The sequence below is a fragment of the Neovison vison genome, chromosome 6 (assembly GCF_020171115.1).
Source record: "Neovison vison isolate M4711 chromosome 6, ASM_NN_V1, whole genome shotgun sequence".
NCBI classification, from domain to species: domain Eukaryota; kingdom Metazoa; phylum Chordata; class Mammalia; order Carnivora; family Mustelidae; genus Neogale; species Neogale vison.
Window position 1 is genome coordinate 7,202,943 of NC_058096.1, and position 20,937 is coordinate 7,223,879.

Below are 20,937 nucleotides of genomic sequence, written 5' to 3' on the forward strand. Positions count from 1 at the left end.
TTAAAAATCAAGGGACAGGATTGAGCAGGCAATTACCCAAATCCTGACAAAATTAACTTGAAAGGCAAGCTGGGTTATGCATGAAAAAGGTCAGTGTCTCCTTCTTTGTTTCCAGTGCCCCCGAGAAACATCGGGGTGGGGTGGGATGGAGCAGCGGCGGCGCCCCCAGCTGCTGTGGACAGCACGGACTAAACGAAGCAGCGGGCTGGGATTCCTCGGAATCCACGGGATACTGACCCCTCCGCGGGGCGCGGCCCCTCACCGGCCACCCCGCCCCAGGGGCTAGCGGCGCCCCCTCCTGGGCACGCGCACACTGCGCGCTCCAGCTCCTGAGTCCAGGCTGACTCGGTAATTTCAGCCCAAGGGAGACAGAGGCAAGACCCTTTTTCTGGTGTTTTCACGAGACCTGAAAGATGGAGCCCCTCCGAGCAGCAGACACAAAGTGATCCCGGAGCTTCGGCTCTTGGCTGCTGTCCAGGCTCTTCTCCGGGAATAACTTACTTCGTGGCAGAGGAGGAAAGGTGGGAACGGAGGCTAACCCCAAAGTCCCCGAGCGTGGAGCGCCCCGACATCTCCAGCTTCATTTTGGAGGGGTGGGATTTGGTTCGGTCACCTCCGCTCCGGCTCGGGTTTGGGAAGGGGCCGGTGAAGTATCCCCGACCTCCGCCCCAACCCGGGGAGGGGTATGCGCGGTGGGTGGGCGTCTCCTGACCTCGCGCTCCTCCCCTCCGCGTCCCTGCCCCCTGCCTCTCCGGAACACACTGTGTGGCCGATTTCCTCCAGCACGCGGCGCTGCGCTCGCTTTTATCCGCGGAGCCGCGCGGGTTCGTGCGCGGCCAGCGGGGCTCAGCCCGTCCGCTGGAATTGAGGAGCATTCATTGAATCTGCGGCTTTCATGACGTCTCTCTGCGTGGCCCATCACTTTTCTCCCAGCCGGGATTTTTTTTTTTTTTTCCGCCACTCTTGCTTTTTTCAAACCCTTCCCTCCACCGGTCTGCCGCCCGCGTCCCTGCCCGACGCACACCCCTCCGCCCCTCCTGTGACCCCGCGCCCAGCCCTCCTCTCCTCTCGCGGCCAGAGGGAGCCAGTTTGCAGACGGCCGCACCTGGCCGGAGAGGTTGGGCCGGTGGAGGGGTGGGGATCCGCGGGAACCGGGAAGCCAGACCCAGAGCTGGGTGCACCGCCAGGAGAATGGAGACTCCTATCAGCCTCCCGGGGCTGATGTGAAATTTGACCATCTGATTCCAGCTTGTCTTTCCTTTTCTTTTTTTATTTTCTCCCCTCACCATCCATCGTGTACTCAATTATCAAATCTTGCTCCGTTCCAAGAGGAGATCATGATTGAGTGAAACCACCCTGTCCGCAGCAAGGTAAGCGGTGCGCTGAGTTGCTCGAAGGCAAGAAGCTGGCACAATCTGGGCAAAACGTTCAGTGCCCTCGGGTCTCCACCTCCCCCTCCCCAGTCTCCGTGGCTGCATGCTTCACGCTGATGAGAAACATGATGCCCAAGTCAAGGGAAAGGCGAGGGAGAAGCCGGTTACATAACGGAAGGGAAATCTGTTTCATAGGGTTTTCATTAGCAACTGAAAACTCGCAAGGGGGGCGGGGAGAGGAGGGGGTCTGCATGCCCCGGGCTCAGAGAAACCCAGGCAGTCATTGCAGACATCATTTCAACATACGTTGGCAAAGAAGAAATGCACTGATTAACTGGTAGGGGCGGCTTGCGGTGTAGTCATTTACAGTTAGGAAAAGCCCATTGTCTTTATGGAAAGCTGTATCCTTGTTCTTTGCATAGAGGAGAGAGACGGAGACGGAGGCAGAGAACATGAGAAGGAGGAAAAGGAAAAGTGAGGGGTGGGGAGAAACCGGCAGAAAATGGGAAACAATAACTTCTAACTGTTGTCTATCAGTTAAAACCAAGGATGTGATATGATGGCTACAAACAGTGAATAGGAAGCTCTCCCTAGAAGTAAACTGAATTGTTTTGTAACTGGAAGGGGAAAGAAACCTTCAGATAAAATGAGATGTTTATGGCATTTAGGGGGTTAGACTAATCCGCTGACTTGCTTTCTCCTGGGTATATATTCATGTGCATGAAGACATTAAGCCTGAATTAGTTTTTTAACAGAAATAACATTAGTATTTCCCAACCCCAATAAAACCTTGGGTCAATCCACAGGTATATCTTTTGTACCAACCTCAATATGGAGAGATGCTTAAGGAGGAAACATGGTAATAGGAACAGGCACAGATATGGGGTGAGGTTGATGGAGAAACAAAATACCAGAATTTTCCAAAGAATCCCGCCTCCACTTCCAAAAAAGGAAGAGAGAGAGAAAGGGGGGGAAAAAAACTCCTGTGTTTAGGAGTTGGAAATTCATTATATGTTTAGAGTGTCTCCTGCTTGCTTTTATCCAAAGTCTGATGGTTCGGGGGAGCCCCAACCATATAGGTTGTAATATCACATCCCTACTAGCTCCTCACTCTGCCTACTTTTCTTTTGCTGAAAAACAGAGGAGTGGGATACCCAGGAGCTGATTAGAAAGAAAAAGGGGCTTGCTGTAGTCAGGGCAGAGATAACTAAGCTTCGCCCATTTTGCCTGGAGAAAGAAAGAGCTGAGTCTCCATGGCGACCCAGGTGGGAGGGGAGAAGGCAGCTCCAATTACAACAAAACACATTGGACAAAACTTTCGCAGCCTCAGACGAAGAAATAAGCCAGTCAGGTATTCTGTGGAGGGTCCCAGGGTATCAGCAGTGCCCAAGTTCCTGCCCGCGACCCTCAAGGGGGCTTCGAGAACTGGCCCGCACCCTTAAACCTCCCAAAGTTGTCCAGAGGCCACGGAGATGGTTCAGGCAGCAGGTTTCGGATTCAGCACCAAGGCCAGAGCACAAGCGCTACGTTTCCCACCTCCCAGTTGACTACCCCGGCGAATGTTATTAGCTCCTTTGGTGACAGAAGTGATCACTTTCTGTAAATGAACGATTCTCTTGCCCGTGCAGAATCTGGATATCTGATTATCCACGAATTGCGTGGGACAGAGAAGCTTGCAAATCATCCATTTCACGCATGGCGGTGCATCAGAGTAACTATTCAAAACCAAGAACACTGAAGCAGCAAAAGAACCAAGTTGAACTGAGAATGGAGAATGATCCTGTCCTCAGGGAAGCAAAGGAGTGCGGTGCACCCACGCACACGCGTACACACACACACACACACACACACACACACACCCCAGAGCAGTCTCTAATGAGAGTTGTCTGGTTTCAGCCAAGTCCCTTTAGTTTCAAAAGCGTCCATTCATTTCTTACCCTCTCACTGTCCTCTGTACTTTTTGTCGGACTTAGATGACAGAAAGACTGTGGGAGCACCCTGTCAGTGAGACAGCAGTTAACCAAATCCTTTCGAGGGGTCCTGAGATCCTGGAGGGCAGAGAAATAAAATACTCTTAGTCCAAACCTGACAGACTTTCTAAAAGAACTGATGAGCTCCAGGAAAGGGAAGAGAGTATGCTAGTAGGTGAGAAGCAGTAACTATATCTTTAAGGCAGCATGTGAGTAGGGCAGCTACATTTCCAAGGTTGTAGTGCATAGGAAACTGGGAGACGAGACCGAGTCACTTCTCTTAATAGAAACAAGGAAGAAACTGTGCAAGAGGGGAGGATTTATCATAACTCAAGTTCTGTTTCAGCATTCATTGAGAGAAAACAGGTAAGTCTCTCTCGCCATTCTGCCTTCACCTGGGGCAAAGCTGGTCTCTGTCCTGCTGTCCTCATCTTTGGTCTTAAATCCTCAGACCCCCCCCCCCAATACAGATGAGGAAAAATAGTGGAGGAAGGTGCAGTCACATTTCGAGTAGACTGTTTTTGTGAATAGCATCCAGGTGTTACAAGGTATGGTTTGAATTGCAGAGCCCAGTCAAAGTTTGGCAACTGGTTGGAGATACTGAGTACCTTTACAATACACTGGGTTGCTTTTCTCTTTTGAGGATGCACTTGTGTGTGTGTGTGTGTGTGTGTGTGTGTGTGTTTAGTCTTGAGCTGGTTCTGCTGTGTTCTCTCCAAACGAGAGCACTCCTGGTTTTCTTTGCTGGCTTTTGCAACTGTGGCTGTGCCATTGCTTTCTAAAGGTGATGTGCGCAGAGCACTCAGGACTTGGTTAAAGCAGTGTGCTTATACCTTCCAGTTTTTGTTTTTTGTCATTTGTTTTTCATAATCTCTATTGAAGGCAGAAGCAATCTATTCCAAACCTGGTTAAAAGACGAGATGTTACACTATTTCTTCCATTTCAGTTCCTGATAGATATTGATAAGTTTATCCGTGATGTAATTTATTAAGAGTTGCTATCTAAAGTAGAGAGAAATGGTGCATGGAGTACTGTTAGGACTTGAAGCAACTATACCTTGGCTTTTCTCCATCTCATATTATCAGCAGAAGAGAAGTAGAGATTAGTTATGAAGATAAAGCCATATAAGAATATAGGTCATTCCATAAAAAAGATCTTTTATCATGTATTTGTGAGTTCTAAAGCTCAGTTTCTCTCACAAATTAAAAAAAAGATGGGAATATAAATGATCTAGGTGTAGATCATTTATTCTGGTAGATTCTGTGTTCTGGTAGATTCTATGTTCATATATTCGGTGCTAATTTTTCAAACTAGGACTTTCTTCTTCTTCTTGGGGGGCTAATTGCTAAGCAAAGCATCATTATGCCCTAATGGCAGTCAATGGCATACTCCAAAATAATTAGTCTATCCATTTCAAGTAAGATTTGTTAAGGAGACTTAAAATTAATCCCTGTGCACTGGGAACATTTTTATAATATTTTAAAAATAATTTTGATACCTAACCCTGGTATTTCCTAAGCATCGGTAAATAAGGTATATTAACTTTTATGACCCAGGTCTTCATTTAATACATAGGACTTATATAGGTTATTTCCTTTGAGTATAAAGAAATGTTTTAATTCACTCTCAAATTTCCCCCCATCTTACAAACTATATCTGCTTTACAGGATAAAAGAAAATAAGACATCAGAAGAGCTATTTAATAAGCAATAGAAAAAAAAATTCATTGGCAATCAAAAATAAATAATATGCTCTTATTGAAGCTTAACCCCATTCACTGATTTTCATAGGTAGAAAGTGCTGCTTTTTTCAAAGGTTGAATCTTGGTTTTGTGAATCTTCACGGAATTAAGATAAAGCCTCCTTATCAATATGGGCAAGTAGGCAAGGTGAAGCCCTTTTTCAATAACTCTTACAAATGATATGTAAGAATATGTAGATTAATAAGGGAAAGAGACCAGAGAGCATCAGAACAAGGGGAAGGAAGCTAGGGGGAAAGGCTAGCATTTAAGGCTACTATATTTTTACCAGCATTAAAGTAATGACACTGTAATGAAACCAAGGGCTTTTTTGTTTGTTTTTTAACTCATTGTAATGGGACTTCAAGGCTCGTGGAACTGAGATGTTTAAATGTAAACAACTTTGGATTTATAGCTTATTGAGATGGCATTTATTGTTTCTTTCCTTTATTTCAAATGTCATTTTAAATATCAAAGGAGAATTGATTCACTCTGGATTTTTTCAGAATTATTAAATTTAATATCAATTAAAGGGAAATTGGTAGTTAAGTTGAAAAATCATCAAGACACTTGTCGAATTAAGGTTTTCTTTTTAATTGTAGTTTGAGTGTTCAGGGAGATAAAAAAATAAAATACAACCATATGGGATAATACACTTTATAATGTATATTAAATAATTAGCTCTAGAAATAATTAAGATCCTTAAATAAAGAAAAGATCATCATAAGTATAGTTAGTGCTCTAATGATACTCTGATAAAGTACTAGAATATATACATACTTGATATTTTATTAGCACTAATTAATAACACAAAGTTATTTCTCTCAAATAAAGAAGGACAATGTCATCTTCTTTTTTCTGAGGGGTAATTGATGTATAATATTGTTAGCTTCAGGCATACAACATAGTTACTTGACATTTGTATACACTGTGAACCGGTCATCACAGTAAGTTCACTTACCATCTATGACCCTACAAAATTAATACAATATTATGATTATATTCCTCATGCTGTATATTATACAACCACGACTTACTTATTTTATAAGTGGAAGTTTTATTTCTTAATCCTGCTCAGCCAGTTCATTCCTACAAACCATCCCCACCCCCTGCAACCACCAATCTATTGTCTGTATCTGTGTGACAAGGTTTTGTTGGTTTTATTTTGTAGATTCCACATGTACGTGAAATCATGCAGTATTTGTCTTTCTGTGTCTGACTTATTTTGCTTGCAAAATACACTGAAGACCCATCCATGTTGTTGCAAATAAGATTTCATTCTTTTTTATGGCTAGGTAATATTCCATTGTAGATATACACCACATTTTCTTTATTCATTCACTTATCAGTTGACACTTAGGTTGTTTCCATATCTTGGCTTTTGAAAATAATGCTGCAGCGAACAAAAGGGTGCATATGTCTTTTCAAATTAAAGTTTTGGATTTTTCAAATAGGTATCCAGTAGTAGAATTCCTGGGTCTTATAGTGGTTCTATTTTTTATTTTTTGAGGAAGCTTTGTACTGTTTTCCACAGTGGTTGTGCCAATTTTTGTTCCCACAACAGAGCTCAAGAGTTCCCTTTTCTCCACATTCTCACCAACACTAATTATTTTTGTCTTAATCATATCAAACATTTTGATTGGCATGTGGTCTTTATTTTCATTTCCCTGATGATTAGTGATGCTGACCACCTCTTCTTGTGCATGTTGGCCATCTGTATGTCTTCTTTGGAAAAAAGTCTATTCAGATCTTCTGCTCATTTTTTAACCAGACAATTTTTGTTATTGAGTTATATAACTTTTTAAATACATTTTGGATATTAACCTCTTATTGAATAGGTGACTTGCAGATATCTTCTCCCACTCAGTAGGTTGCCTATTCATTTTGTTGAAGATTTCCTTCACTGTGCATAAGCTTTTAACTTTGATATAGTCTCATTGTTTATTTTTGGTTTTGTTTCCCTTGCTTTTGGAGACAGATCTAAAAAACATTGCTAAGACCAATGTCAAGGAGCTTACTGTCTATGTTTTCTAGAAGTCTTATGGTTTCATGTCTTAAATTCAAGTTTTTAATCCAATTTGAGTTGATTTTTATATATGTTGTAAGATAGTGGTCCAGTTTCATTCTTTTGCATGTAGCTGTAGCTCTTCAATTTTCCCAACACCTTATTGAAGAGACAGTCCATTCTCCATTCTATATTCTTGCCTCTTTTCTTACAAATTGACCACAGATGTGAGGGCTTATTTCTGGGCTCTCTGTTCTGTTCTTTTGATCTATATGTCTGTTTTTATGCCAATACCACACTGTTTTGATTAATATCAATTTGTAGAATAGTTTGGAATCATGGAGGATGACACCTCTAGCTTTGTTCTTCTTTCCCAACATTGTCTAGAATTATTTGTTTTAGTTCTATAAAAAATGTCATTAGAATTTTGATAGGGATTGCATTGAATCTGTAGATTGCTCTGGTTATTGAACATCTTAACTTATTAATTCCTCCAACTCATAGGCATGGAATATCTTTTATTTATTTATTTTTTTAATTATTTATGTCTTTTTAATTTATTTTTTTATTTATTTTTAATTTATTTAAATTCCAGTTAGTTAACATACAGTGTAATATTAGTTTCAGGTGTACAATATAGTGATTCAATAAGTCCATACAACACTCAGTGATCAGTATACCAAAGGCCCTTGTTAATCCCCATCCCCTAATTTCATCCATCCCCCCACCCACTTCCCCTCTGATAACTATTAGTTTGCTTTATATAGTCGAGAGTCTGTTTCTTCGTTTGCCTCTCTCTTTTTTCTTCCCTTTGCTCATTTGTTTTGTTTCTTAAACCCACATTTGAGTGAAATCATATGGTATTTATCTTTCTCTGGCTTATTTTACTTGGCATAATACTGTCTAGCTCCATCCATGCTGTTGCAAATGGCAATATTTCATTTTTGTGGCTGAGTAATATTCCATTGTATATAGAAAGCACATCTTCTTTATCCACTCATCAATTGATGGACATTTAATCTGTTTCTGTAATTTGGCTATTGCAGATAATGCTGCTATAATCATCGGTATACATATATCCCTTTGAGTTAGTGCTTTCTTTTTAGGTCATTTTTTAATTTTTTAAATTTTTGTTGTGTTATGTTAGTCACAATACAATGCATCTTTAGTTTTTGATGTAGTGTTCCAAGATTCATTGTTTACCATAACACCCAGTGCTCCATGCAATACATGCCCTCCTAAATATCCACCATCAGACTCATCTATCTTTCTATCCCACACCCCTCTAAAACCCTCCGTTTGTTTCTTTGAGTCCATAGTGTCTTATGGTATGTCTCACCTTCTGAATTCCCCTCTTTCACTTTTCCTTTCTTTCTCCTTATGTCCTCCATGTTGTTCCTTATGTTCCAGAAAAATGAAATCTTATGATAATTGACTTTCTCTGCTTGACTCATTTCATCCTCCAGTTTCATCCATTTTGATGCCAAAGTTGGGTATTCATCCTTTTTGATGGCTGAGTGATATTTCATTGTATATATGGACCACATCTTTTTTATCCATTCATCTGTTGAAGGGCATCTTGGATCTTTCCACAGTTTGGCTATTGTGGACATTCCTGCTATGAATATTGGGGTACTTATGGCCTTTATTTACACTATATTTGTATCTTTGGGGTAAATACCCAGAACTGCAATTGCCAGGTCAGAGGATAGCTCTATTTTTAATTTTTGGAGGACTCTCCACACTGTTTTCCAGAGTGGCTGCACCAACTTGCATTCCCACCAACAGTGTAAGAGGATTCCCCTTTCTCCACATCCTCTCCAACATTTCTTGTTTCCTGACTTGTTAATCTTTGCCATTCTAACTAGTGTAAGCTGTTATCTCAATATGGTTTTGATTTTAATTTCTCTGATGGCTACTGATAATGAACATTTTTTCATAGGTCTATTAGCCATTTGGATGTCTTCATTGGAGAAGTGCAGGCTCATGTCTTTCATCAGTGTCTTATAGTTTTCAGTATACAGGTCTTTCACCTTACTAGTTAAGTTTATTTCCAGGGATTTTACTAAATTGAAGAACATTTCCTCTATACTAACTTTGTTGAGAGTCTTTATCATAGGCAGTTGTTGAATTTCATCAAATGTTTTTTCTGCACTTTTTGAGATGATCATCTGATTTTATCCTTCATTTTGTTAATGTGGTCTATCACACTGATTAATTTGCAGTTGAACCATCCTTGCATCCCTGGAATAAATCCCATTGATCTTGGTGTATGATCGTTTTAATGTATTGTTGACTTTAGTTTGCTCATTTTTTTGAGGATTTTTCATATATATTCATCAGGGATATTGGCCTATAATTTTCTTTTTTTGTAGTTCTCTTGTCTGGTTTAGGTATCAGGGTAACACTGATCTTGCAAAATGATTTTGGAAGCTTTCTCTCCTCTTCAATTTTTGGGAAGAGTTTGAGGATAGGTATTAAATCTTATTTGAATGTTTGGTAGAATTCACTAGTGAAACTGTTTGGTCCTGTGCTTGTGTTTGTTAGGAGGTTTTTAATTATTGATTTAATCTCCTTACTGGTAATCAGCCTCTTCAGATTTTCTATTTCTTCCTATTCAATATTGGAAGATTGTAAATTTCTAGAAATGTATCCATTTCTTCCAAGTTTTTCAATTTGTTGGTGTATAATTTTCCATCATAGTCTCTTATGATCCTTAGCATTTCTGTGCTATTAGGTGTAACTTCTCTTATATTTCTGATATTATTTATTTGAGCTCTCTCTCTTTCTCTCTTGGTGAATCTAGCTAGAGGCTTGTCAATTTGTTTCTCTTTGTTAAAGAACCAGCTCTTAATTTCACTGATTTTTTAAAATTGTCTTTTAGTCTCTATTCCATTTATTTCCACTCTGATCCTTATTATTTTCTTCCTTCTACAAATTTTAGTCTTTGTTTGTTCTTCTTTTCTTAGTTCCTGTAGAAGTAAATTTAAATTGTTTGAGATTTTTCTTGCTTCTTGAGATAGGCCTATATTGCTATGAACTTACCTCTTAGAACTGCTTTTGCTGCATCCCGTAGATTTTAATATGGCATATTTCTATTTCCATTTGTTTCCAAGTATTTTTGCATTTCTCCTTTGACATCTTCTATGACCCAGTAGTTCTTCAAAATATATTGTTTAATTTCAGTATCTTTATAGGTTTTTCAGCTTTTTTCTTGTAATTGATTTTTAGTTTCATACCATTCTGGTTGGAAAAAATGATTGGATATTATTTCAGTCTTCTTGTATTTATTTAGATTTATTTTTGTAACCTAACATGAGATCTAGCCTGGAAAATATTCCATGAGAACTTGAGAAGAAAGTCTATTCTGTAGTTTTTGGATGGAATTGCTCTGTGTATATCTATTAAGTCCATTTGGTCTAATGTACCATTTAAGACCAATATTTTCCAAATTATTTTCTGCCTGGATGAGTTATAAGTTCATTGATGTCAATGGAATGCTAAAATTGCTTACTATTTTTGTATTACTGTCAATTTCTACTTTTAGGTCTGTTCATCTTTTTTTCATATGCTTTTATACTCTTAAGTTGGAGATATCTCTATCGATAGCTATCTATCGATAGAGATATCTCCAACTTAAGATATCTACCTATCTATCTATAGATAGAGATATATAGTTATATATAGATAGATAGATGATAGATATGTCATAGTGCCTCTCTTTGTCTTTTATATCTTTGTCTGATATAAGTACACCTATACCAGCTTTCTTTTCATCTCCATTTCCATGAAGTATCTTTTTTCATCTCTTTGCTTTTATTCAATGTGCATCCTTACTTCTGAAGTGTATTTCTTATAGGTAGCATATAGATATCTTTTTTAATCCCTTCAACCACTTTATGTCTTTTGATTAGAGAATTTAGTCCATTCATATTTAAAGTAATTATTGATAGATATGTACTTATTTCAGTTTTGTCCATTGTTTTCTGGTTGTTTGTAGTTCTTCTCTGTTCCTTTTTTTCTCTTTCTCTCTTCCCTTATGGTTTGATGACTTTCTTTATCATTGTCCTTGGATTTGTTTCTCATTTTTTTTGTGTGTATTTACTGTAAGTTTTTGGTTTGTGATTACTGTGAAGTTCACATATGTTATGTATGTATAAAATAGTATTTTAAGTTGATAGCAGTTTAAATTTGAACACATCTCAAAACTCGACATTTTGACTCCCCTTCTATGTTTTATGTTTTGATGTCACTTTTTATATCTTTTTTACTTTCTGTATCCCTTAAACTATATTATAGTTTTAGTTAATTTCACTACTTTTTTCTTTTAACCTTTTTAGTGCTTTATGAGTGATTAATCCACTACCTTCACTGTATATCTGCCTTTTCCAGTGAGGTTTTTACTTTGTGGGTTTTTTTTATTATTATTTATTAATGCCACTTCTTTTCAGCTTAAAGAAGTCCCTTTAATATTTTTATAAGGCTGGTTTAGTAGTGATAAACTCCTTTAGCTTTTGCTTATCTTATAAACTCTCTCTCCTTCAAATCTGAATAAACTTGATATTTCTGTTTCCTCATTTTGTTTGACTGTTTGTTTCTATGTATTAAGCCAAATAGCTACCTCTCACAGGCCTGAAGGCGTGGCCATATGGAGATTATAAAGCTTCTTGTTCAACCTTGTTCTAGGTCTTGGTTGTTCCTTGAAACTTTGTGATGGTCTAAGCTGCCTGAGTTATTATTAATATGCCCCTATTCTTGAGGATGCACTGAGATTTGTCAGTGTTCTAAGGGGAAGAATTGTTTAACATCTAGTTTGAAGATAATTGAAAGCCAGACCCCAGGCAGTCCTTTTTACAATATGTAAATAAATACAGTTTTGTGGGAATACAAGCATAATCCCTGTTGGCCTCCAGATCAGGAGATCTGGAAGTCTCCATTGAGCAACAGTTGCAAAAATTGGGCCTTCAGACAAGTGTATAAGCTTTCCAGGAAATCTCTTTGAGCTGTGGGTAAGCTAAGGGAGTTCATGATGGTGGTGTCTCTCTGCTTTTGTTCCCTGGGTATTCTTTTTTAGCCCCTTGGATGTGTAGGAAACATGAGGCCTGTCCCTCAGACTGAAGCTCCAGGTTTCAGTAAATAGGCCCTTTTCACAGTAGGACTGAAGTGTTTCTCTGCTGTCTGTGCAGTACCCTAGGGTAGTGGTCCACCAAAGAGCTATCTTTCTACTTGTTACAGTCCTATAGAGCTCTGTAATGCCAATTCTTGTGGCCACCAGAGTCAAGTGATCAAGGAGTGTGCGCTGTGTGGGTTGAATGTGCTTTCTGATCTTAGCAAGGCACTGGAGATTGTAGTGTCAAGCAAACTCAATGGTTTCAGAAAGGTAGTGGGAAAACGTCTTGTCTGCACAAGCCTGTGAGCTTCAGCAGTGCAGCAAGAATGTGCCTTCTCGGGGTGCCTGGGTGGCTCAGTGGGTTAAAGCCTCTGCCTTTGGCTTGGGTCATGATCTCAGGGTCCTGAGATCGAGCCCCACATCGGGCTTCTGCTCAGTGAGGAGCCTGCTTCCTCCTCTCTCTCTGCCTGCCTCTTTGCCTACTTCTGATCTCTGTCTATTCAAATAAATAAATAAAATCTTAAAAAAAAAAAAAAGAATGTGCCTTCTCTGAGTACACGTATCAGCTTTAGGCTAGCAGTAGGAGAATGCTGTGACCACCAGCACTGCCAGCCCCAGCCAGGGAGCAGGGGAGTGTTGCAACTGCCTGCACTCTCTAGTCATAGCAAGCAACACAGCAGCTCACTCTGACCTTCCAAGCAAGTTAGTGGGAGGGTGTCTTCTCTGATTTCACTTGCCTGTACCAGCAGGCTAGGGGGAATGTGCAACAATGGTGTCCCCCAGCACCTTCATTTCCTGGGAACATCTCAACTGTGCCCTGCCCCTCTAGCAGATGTCTCCAGATCAGCAAACGAATCTCCCTCTCATATAATCTTGGTACTTTTCAAACTGCTGCTTTCTGCTTGGTCTGGAGTGATTGAGACCATACCCCAGCCCTCTAAGAGGGGAATCTCAGTTTCCTTATAGCATTTTGGGACTTCCAGACATAAGCCTGATTGTTCCCCAAGCCAGACATTCTAAGGGCTGTCTTTCTGGTACAGCTCCCAGAGGTTAGGTTGCCCAATGTGGGGCACCAACCTCTCACTCAAAAAGAAATACCTCTCTGGTAAGATCCTTACCCACTGTGTGTTGCTGCATTGAGGAGGGGAGGGGTGGGTTCTTTAAGACTGTGTCTCTGCCTCTCTTATCCATCTTAATATGGTCCTTTTATTCCTTGTGGAAAGCAGTTCACCTAGTTTTGAAATCTTTTTTCAAAAGAAAATGATCCATATGTAGCTGTAGATTTGGTATGTCCGTGGGAAGAAGTGTGTTCACAGTCTTCACATGCTGCCATCTTGGTTCCTGTGCTCTTAGGACAATGTCATCTTAAAAAGAATAAAGAATATTCAGTATTCCCTAAACCATCTGTAGCCTTGATCTAGCCATACCTCCTAATCAATTGTAGATATTTGTTTATTTATTACTGAACTGACTAGTTATTCAAACAAATCTTGAGAGAGTGATTTTGTGTCATATTCAAATGACCATTCAAATCTTTATCTTGTCTGGATGCATTAAGGCATCAATCAACTTTTCTAATTATAATGTATGACGTTAACCCCACATTTTTAACAAATAGCTCTTTAAGTCATGTCTCTACAGATTTATCCAGGTCAGATTAAGCCCCCAAGCATCTTCAGTCTATGTGCTTAGAACCAGAGACCATACAGTACTGGTTGTTCCTTCAGAGAACAGTTTTTGATTGATATTCACCACCAGTCAGATTCCTGGTCACAGAGACGTGGTTTCTAGTGTGAACACTTTACAAAATTCACCAGTAAGTGGATCTATGGATAAAAAGATCCACATCCTTGCCAACAATTGTTTTGTGGCACTAAATCTAAACATATTACATGCAAAGTGAGAGACAAATCTATAAATAAAGTTTGAATCCTGGTGCGGTTGCAGTTTCCTCTTTAAACTTATAGGCATCCACTTTCTCCTTACCCAGAATGAAAGTTGTTTTGTTTTGTTTTTTTTTGGTGCTTTAATTTTCCTCATATCATCCAACAGGAATGTATGTGAATGTGACATTGTGCTTGGGAGATGTTATTCAATGGTGAAGAACACAGGCTCTGGCTTCTAACTAACTGCATTTGCATCAAGCTCTAAGTATTAGTCAGCTTTTACTAGCTTTGGTGCAGTAACAGCAATCTCAACATCCCAGTGGCTTACAAAACAAAGGTTTATTTCTCCCTCAAGCTGCATACCTTTGCTGGTCAGCTATGGCCCTGCACTACTGTATCTTTCTAATTCTGAGATCCAAGCTGAGAGATCATTCTGATTTGGAGCATTCCATGCTAGCCTCTGAGTGGGAAGAGAATGACAGATTAAGCAAGGACTCTTAAAAAGTCCTGCTCAGGGATGGCTCAGGTTATCCACTCACAGTCCATGGACCAAAAGCAGGTCATGCGGCATACCAATGCTGATGGACAATGAGATGGAGATGCATATGTCTCCCACTGAGACACCTACATATAACAGCAGGTGCAGACATATAATCTTCTTATGAAGAGGGAAGTCAATAATTGGGGACAATTATATAATCCACTACACTCATTACCTGACCTTGCTCCACTTTAATCTCTTGGTTTGCCTATCTATAAAATGAAAATAAGGGTGTCTACTCCAGAAATGTTATGAGGATTAATGTGATAATGTAAGGTTCCTGGCATCATGTCCAGCACAAAGTATGCACTTTATAAATAATAGATGCTGTTATTCATTTGCTACAAAGTGGCATCAAATGTGGTCCTCAGTGAGGCCATGTAGACTGTATTAATTAGATAGATGTTGTAATAGAAAATCCCTAAATATCAACAGTTTAGCAAAATAGAAGGTTATTTTCATTCTGGTAAATCTAATTGGCTGGTACCATAGAGGAACCACACGCAGGAGATTCTTCATGATCCAGGCCTGGAAGTAACATATATCACTTCTGCCATTTTCTGTGGCCATATCTAACTGCAACGGTAGTGGCAAATTATAGTTTAGCTCTGTGCCCAGGAGGGAAGTACACTGGTGGTGTAAGCATACTAGAGTCTTTGGATAGATATCCATTTTTGTTTTGTTTTGTTTTGTTTTTTTATTTGTCAAAGAGAGAGCACAAATGGGGAGCAGCAGGCAGAGGGAGAACTGAGCAAGGAGCCCATTGCGGGACTTGATCCCAGGACCCTTGGATCATGACCTGAACCACCCAGGCATCCTGATATCTAATGTTAAATATGCCGATTCGACTATTTTATTTATTTTTTTTCAGTGTTCCAGAGTTCATTGTTTATGCACTACACCCAATGCTCCATGCAATATGTGCCCTCCTTAATACCCACCACCAGGCTCACCCAAGCCCCCCAACCCCCTCCCCTCCAAAACCCTCAGTTTGTTTCTCAGCACTCACAGTCTCTCATGGCTCATCTACCCCTCTGGTTTCCCCCAACTCCCTTCTCCTCTCCATCTCCCCATGTCCTCCATGTTATTCCTTATGCTCCACAAGTAAGTGATTTGACTATTTTAATACCAGTGTCTGGCATCAAAGAAATATAGCTAGTGTGGGTCAGGAAAAAGTAGGGCAGGACAAATGATTTGTCCCAGTGGTGAAAAAATCCAAGGTGGAAATAGTATTTTGTTGAGCTCTTGTTCATTCCTCAGTGCGTATATTTTTTTTTAATAAATTAGTTGGAGTCTTTTACTTTGGAATGGGTATATCGGATGCTTACAAAAGAAATGTAAATTTATATTGTTTGACTTCTGGTAGCTGAGCCATTAAAGTAGACACAAAGAAGAGTTGACTTCACAACCCTTGCATGGGAGCAAGTTTCTGATCTTAACAGTTACATCCACATTGTGTCTAAGAATGCTCAAGAATTAGATGCCGTCTTCCAATCTCTCAAACTTGCTGTTGACTAGCAATTTGCATTTTGTCTTGAATATCATAAACATCTGTAGGTTAGACACACGCTCTAAGTTTAGGGTGAATTAACATAACAATAGTTTGCATTTTCCTCAAAATAAACCATATAATTTGTAAGTAGTCTCTGAGAATTCCTGCTTCCTTCCAGGAGAGCAGGTACCCTTGGAAACTAAAATCTACACCTTCTCCCTGGAAGGGAGACACAATCTAGAAAAGATAAGTATCAGGTGAAGACATATAAGAAAGCTATGAGAGAAAGAGGCAGAAGAAATATGGTGGCAACCCATGATGCTTCCAGCTGCCCTCATTCCCCACCCTCCAGGGTGGGTGACAGAGCCAAAGTCCATTCATGAAGGGCCCAAGGTCACCAACCTGGAATAATGACTATCCCTAATCTGTGCTAGTCCTTCTGTGGGGCAGCTATACCACATTAAAGAACTCTTGAACACTCTAAATATTTTGCTATTCTAACATGAATAATGTCTTAGAGTAGAGCTTCTGATTAATGAAGAGAGTGTTTTCAAGGTATATTTCACTACTAGCTCCTTTCATTTCAACTTAAAATAGACATAACCCAACTCACTCATGTGCAGAAGGGAGTAATCAGCATGGTAGGTAAGTCCAAACCACGTAATGTGGGAAGAAGATGAAGAAATTGTGGATGCTTCCCCTAGAGAACACTTAGGTGTAGGGAGGCATGAGAGTTGTTTTCAGGTATCCTTATATTTTAAGATAAAGGAGAGATTAGAATTAGAAGGGTTCTGGTAAGCTCTAAGAAATACAAGTAGGACCCAGTAGTGGAAGCTACAAAGTGACACATAAAAAAAGAATCTTCTGCAGTCAGAGCTGGGAAGAGGCAATAGGATCTGCCCCCTCCATTGGCTCAGCTGTGAATTCCCCATCACTGGAAGGCAAAAAGAAGCTGGGGGAGCCAAGAAATGACATTGGAGTGCATGTATTTTGAAATCTCTGCCACAAAAGTACTTGCAATTCTCCTGACAGTGGTTGACTATGTCAGTCAACATATCACACTGGACCTCAGCACTTTATGTGACCATGGCTTTATTATTGGGGATCTACCATTTCTCTATAAAAGAAATAAGTTCTATTTTGCCAAATGACACTTTGGTCCATACATGAAATGTGTGGTCAGTGAGAGCAAGCCTGGAAGATAGTGACCACATGACTAAGCTACAGGTCTGTTGAACTCCCCACCCATGGGAAAGACTTACCTCTGCTTTATGTTTTCCATACAATTCTACTCTCAGTCAACATACAGGGACTGAAATAGCTCTTTGGAGGCTTCTCACAGTGCTCTAAACTTATTTGTGAATAGCCTCATGTTCTTTTCAGAGTTGGGACTCCTGACACATCAGCCAGAGTACATTTCAGATTTGTGGACATCTCTTATGTGCCAAATATGATGCTAGTAAGATAAAATTTCCACTCCAAAAAAATCCAGTTTTGGTAATAGCAAAGAAGGGATGGATTTCTTTTTCAGCTATATCCTGAAATCTCACCAGTGAATACTAAATATATACACACCGCCTTGAATTTTCATCAGCCCACCTGGTGTGTCCAGGCCGACAGCAGGGAAGTATCTAAACAGAGAGGACACAAACAGGGAGGCAAATCAGGAGCCTATTATAGGTGTGCTGTCAAAAAAGGTACTCCTTCATTGAGAAGGAGGCTGAATTAGGTGGCTCCCATTCTCAGCAACAGCTAAGGAGTGTTGAACCCCAAACCAGCATCACTCTTGATTCCTCTCTGACCACAGGTGAGTCTCTGGACAGAGAGAAGCATCAGAGCTGACAGAAGTCAGTTTAGGTCAGTGGTTCCCAAAGTGTGTCCCTGAACCTGCAGGAGCAGCAGTGTCACCAGGGAAACTAGTTATAAATACACATTCTCAAGCTCACCCCCAGACCCCATGAATTCGAAATTCTGGGGATGTGGCCAACCTCTTGAATATCACCCTTAGGAATTCTGAAGCACAGTAAAGTTTAAGAATCACTGCCTTAGATTTTCTTCAAATTTGCTTTGAGAAGGAATCGTAGAAGTTTTCCTCAAATTTCTCCCTCTTACAGGGTTTTCCCCATAGTTAATAAAAAAATAAAAATAAAAATAAACTTGCTTTTCAGACAGGCCTGCACAGCTGGAGACATGGCATGCCTGCCCTTATCTTCCACCCCATGAGCAGACCTAACCTGGACTCAAAGCCTAGAGGAAAAAGACAAAAACAATAGGCTTTTGTTTCAACAGATAAAATATGCACAATCACACTAAGTGGCAAAGATTATGGACACAAAGCAAGCGCTTCTCTGTTGCTCTCATTGTATAAATAAACTGCTTAGTCTTCTGGAATTCCAGTTAATCCAAGCAGAAGTTTTCTAGTACTTATTGTAAATTAATAGTCTCATCTATTATCCTTTGAATAAAAGACGCCATCAGTGAATAAGAATGGTGTACCCTCGAGAAAAGCGACATTACAAAACACTGAATAGAAGGATTACCATGGCAAGCCTCTATGCAGTCAAGTGAAGAATAATAAGAGTTATGTAACATTCACTTTTACTTAAAACATCTCTTGGCCATCTGCATATTTCCATAAACTGACCTTTAATGGCTACACCCTGGATGGTCATGGCTCCTTGCACCAGTCAGTCAACAAATCTTTAATGAGTAGCTACTGTGTAAAGAAGACTGAGGCGGAAAAGGGAAGGAAATTTTCTCTTAGAAAAAGAAAATCCTCAGTCCAACCCTCAGAGGCATTGGACTTTAAGGAAATAAGAGTATCAGTGAAACACTGTACAACACAAAGAGGCATAGCATTAAACAAGAGAGTGCTGGACTTTAAGTAGGGACTGTTGTCAGTAGGGAATCATCCAAGGATATGGTGGAATGTGAGGAGTCTTGGAAGAAGTAGGGTTTTGTAGGGAAAATGGGAAGAGGGCTTTCCAGACAAGGACTCCATGCGTATCCAGGGAGTATTGGCAGTGAGGGTTCATCAGGCAGAGGTATGGCCCAGTACACCAGGGAGGAAAGAGAGCCATGCTTTGGCATAGAACTGGACGTTGTAGATCATTGAGCATTAACTGCTTTGATTAGAGGCTGAGGGGCGGGGAGGACACACAGTAGATTTTAATCTGGCAGCTATGGGCAGGGTGGACTTGAGTGGAAACAGTGAGATTGGGACATGGCTGGACACTGACAGGAAGGGAAGAAGACCAGAATATGCTCAGAGTAGTAAACTGGCAATAGAAGAATCGCCTCACTTTGGTACCTTTAGTGGTGCGGAATCAGATTCCTCATGAGCTGGGAGACCAGGCTGATGATGGGTTCAGCCCAAAGAAAGCTCTGACATTGCACTCGATGACCGAGAGGGATCACATGTGGTCACAGTCTGGGTGCGGAGTGTTGAGGTGAATAACTAAGAGAGAGCTGCCACTTGTTACCCTCATGGGCAGGCAAGGGGCTGTGGCATTGAAGAGCATGTCTTCAGGGATTTGTCCTTCCTGAAGCACTGAGGGAGATGCCAAGCGTCACAAATCGGCTGCTTGTTAATCCTGAAGATGAAGGGACCATTTTATTTTGTGATATATGATGTAGGAAAAGACATTAGTGTTCAAAGCCAATGGCCAAAAAAGAATTCTTGAGATGTCTTTGGTGCAAAAAGGTGATTTTATTAAAACATGGCACAGGATGTGTGGACAGAAAGAGCTGCACTGAGGTCATGAGGAGTGGCCCATGATATACTTTCAAGTTGGGAGGGAGTTAGGGATGGTGTAAATCTCGAAGGAATTTTGGAAACGAGATTTCTAGGACCTTGAGGGGGCCTAGCTACTGTTGGGAAAAAGTCATTTATTACTGTATATTAAAACCTTAGTCATGAGACCCTTCAGATATATATCAGTGGGCCATACGCTTGTGGGATGATTACCAACACGTAGCTTGAGGGATTTGGAGAAAAAGGAAATTTCTAGAGGAACTTTTATGTTAAAGTGGTCTTATAGGATCCTGGGGGTCAGGCTAAAGTTGCCTTTTGCCCTTAGCTAAATATTAACATCAAAGCACTTGTGTCCCTAGAGGAAGGTTGCTCTGCCTGTCTCAAGGACTTGACAGCAGGCTGTAGTTTGTAAGGAAATTTAATACTTTTTCTTCTGCCTTTGTTTCCCACATCAATGTTGAGCAGAGAAGGGACAGGACTCCTTTCTCATTTACAAAACCAAGGTGCTTGATATTCATCTGATAGTCGCAATTGTGTATGTCTAACTGCAACATTTTCTTTGCCTGTGGAGTAAAAATCACTTAACCCTTTGTGGAAGTCCCCGAGGAATTAGCCTGGCTCTGAGGCTCAAGGCACGTGGCGTCTTAGGTGAATCCTCTCAGTACCTGTCACTAACCTGGAGCTCCCACTGAGCTGCCACCAAAGAGGAAACATAAAATGGGTTTTACATGGACCAGCCTTAGTCTAGGAATAACCTCAACGGCATGACCCACTTCAGCACAATATGAGATGTGGGTCAGATCCAGAACTGAAAAATGAGGGAAGGCATTTTTATAAGACCTCAAAATAATAAAAATGATGAGCTGTAATACCTTTCTCTCAATGAATTTTATTTTTCAGGGAAATCATTTATTTAGCGTGCACCATGGAGATAACAGGCTTCATTCTTTGTCCCCGCTGTGCGCATCAGTGAAGTTTATGTGAAATTAGCAGGGCTGAATCTTTGTGAAACTTGGCTATCGTGGGGAGAACAAAGAGGTTATATTGGGCACTGGATAATAATAGTAA

General features: G+C 40.4%; 1 protein-coding gene across 1 annotated transcript in view; it reads left to right on the forward strand.

The window, feature by feature from the left end:
- Window positions 1-952: 952 nt before the first annotated feature.
- The window catches only part of KCNJ6 (potassium inwardly rectifying channel subfamily J member 6), a 273,417-nt gene continuing 253,432 nt past the window's right edge, over window positions 953-20,937 (forward strand). The window contains exon 1 of the mRNA XM_044250922.1: window positions 953-1,370. The gene's annotated coding sequence lies outside the window, so the exon portion shown is untranslated. The remainder of the gene's footprint in view (window positions 1,371-20,937) is intronic.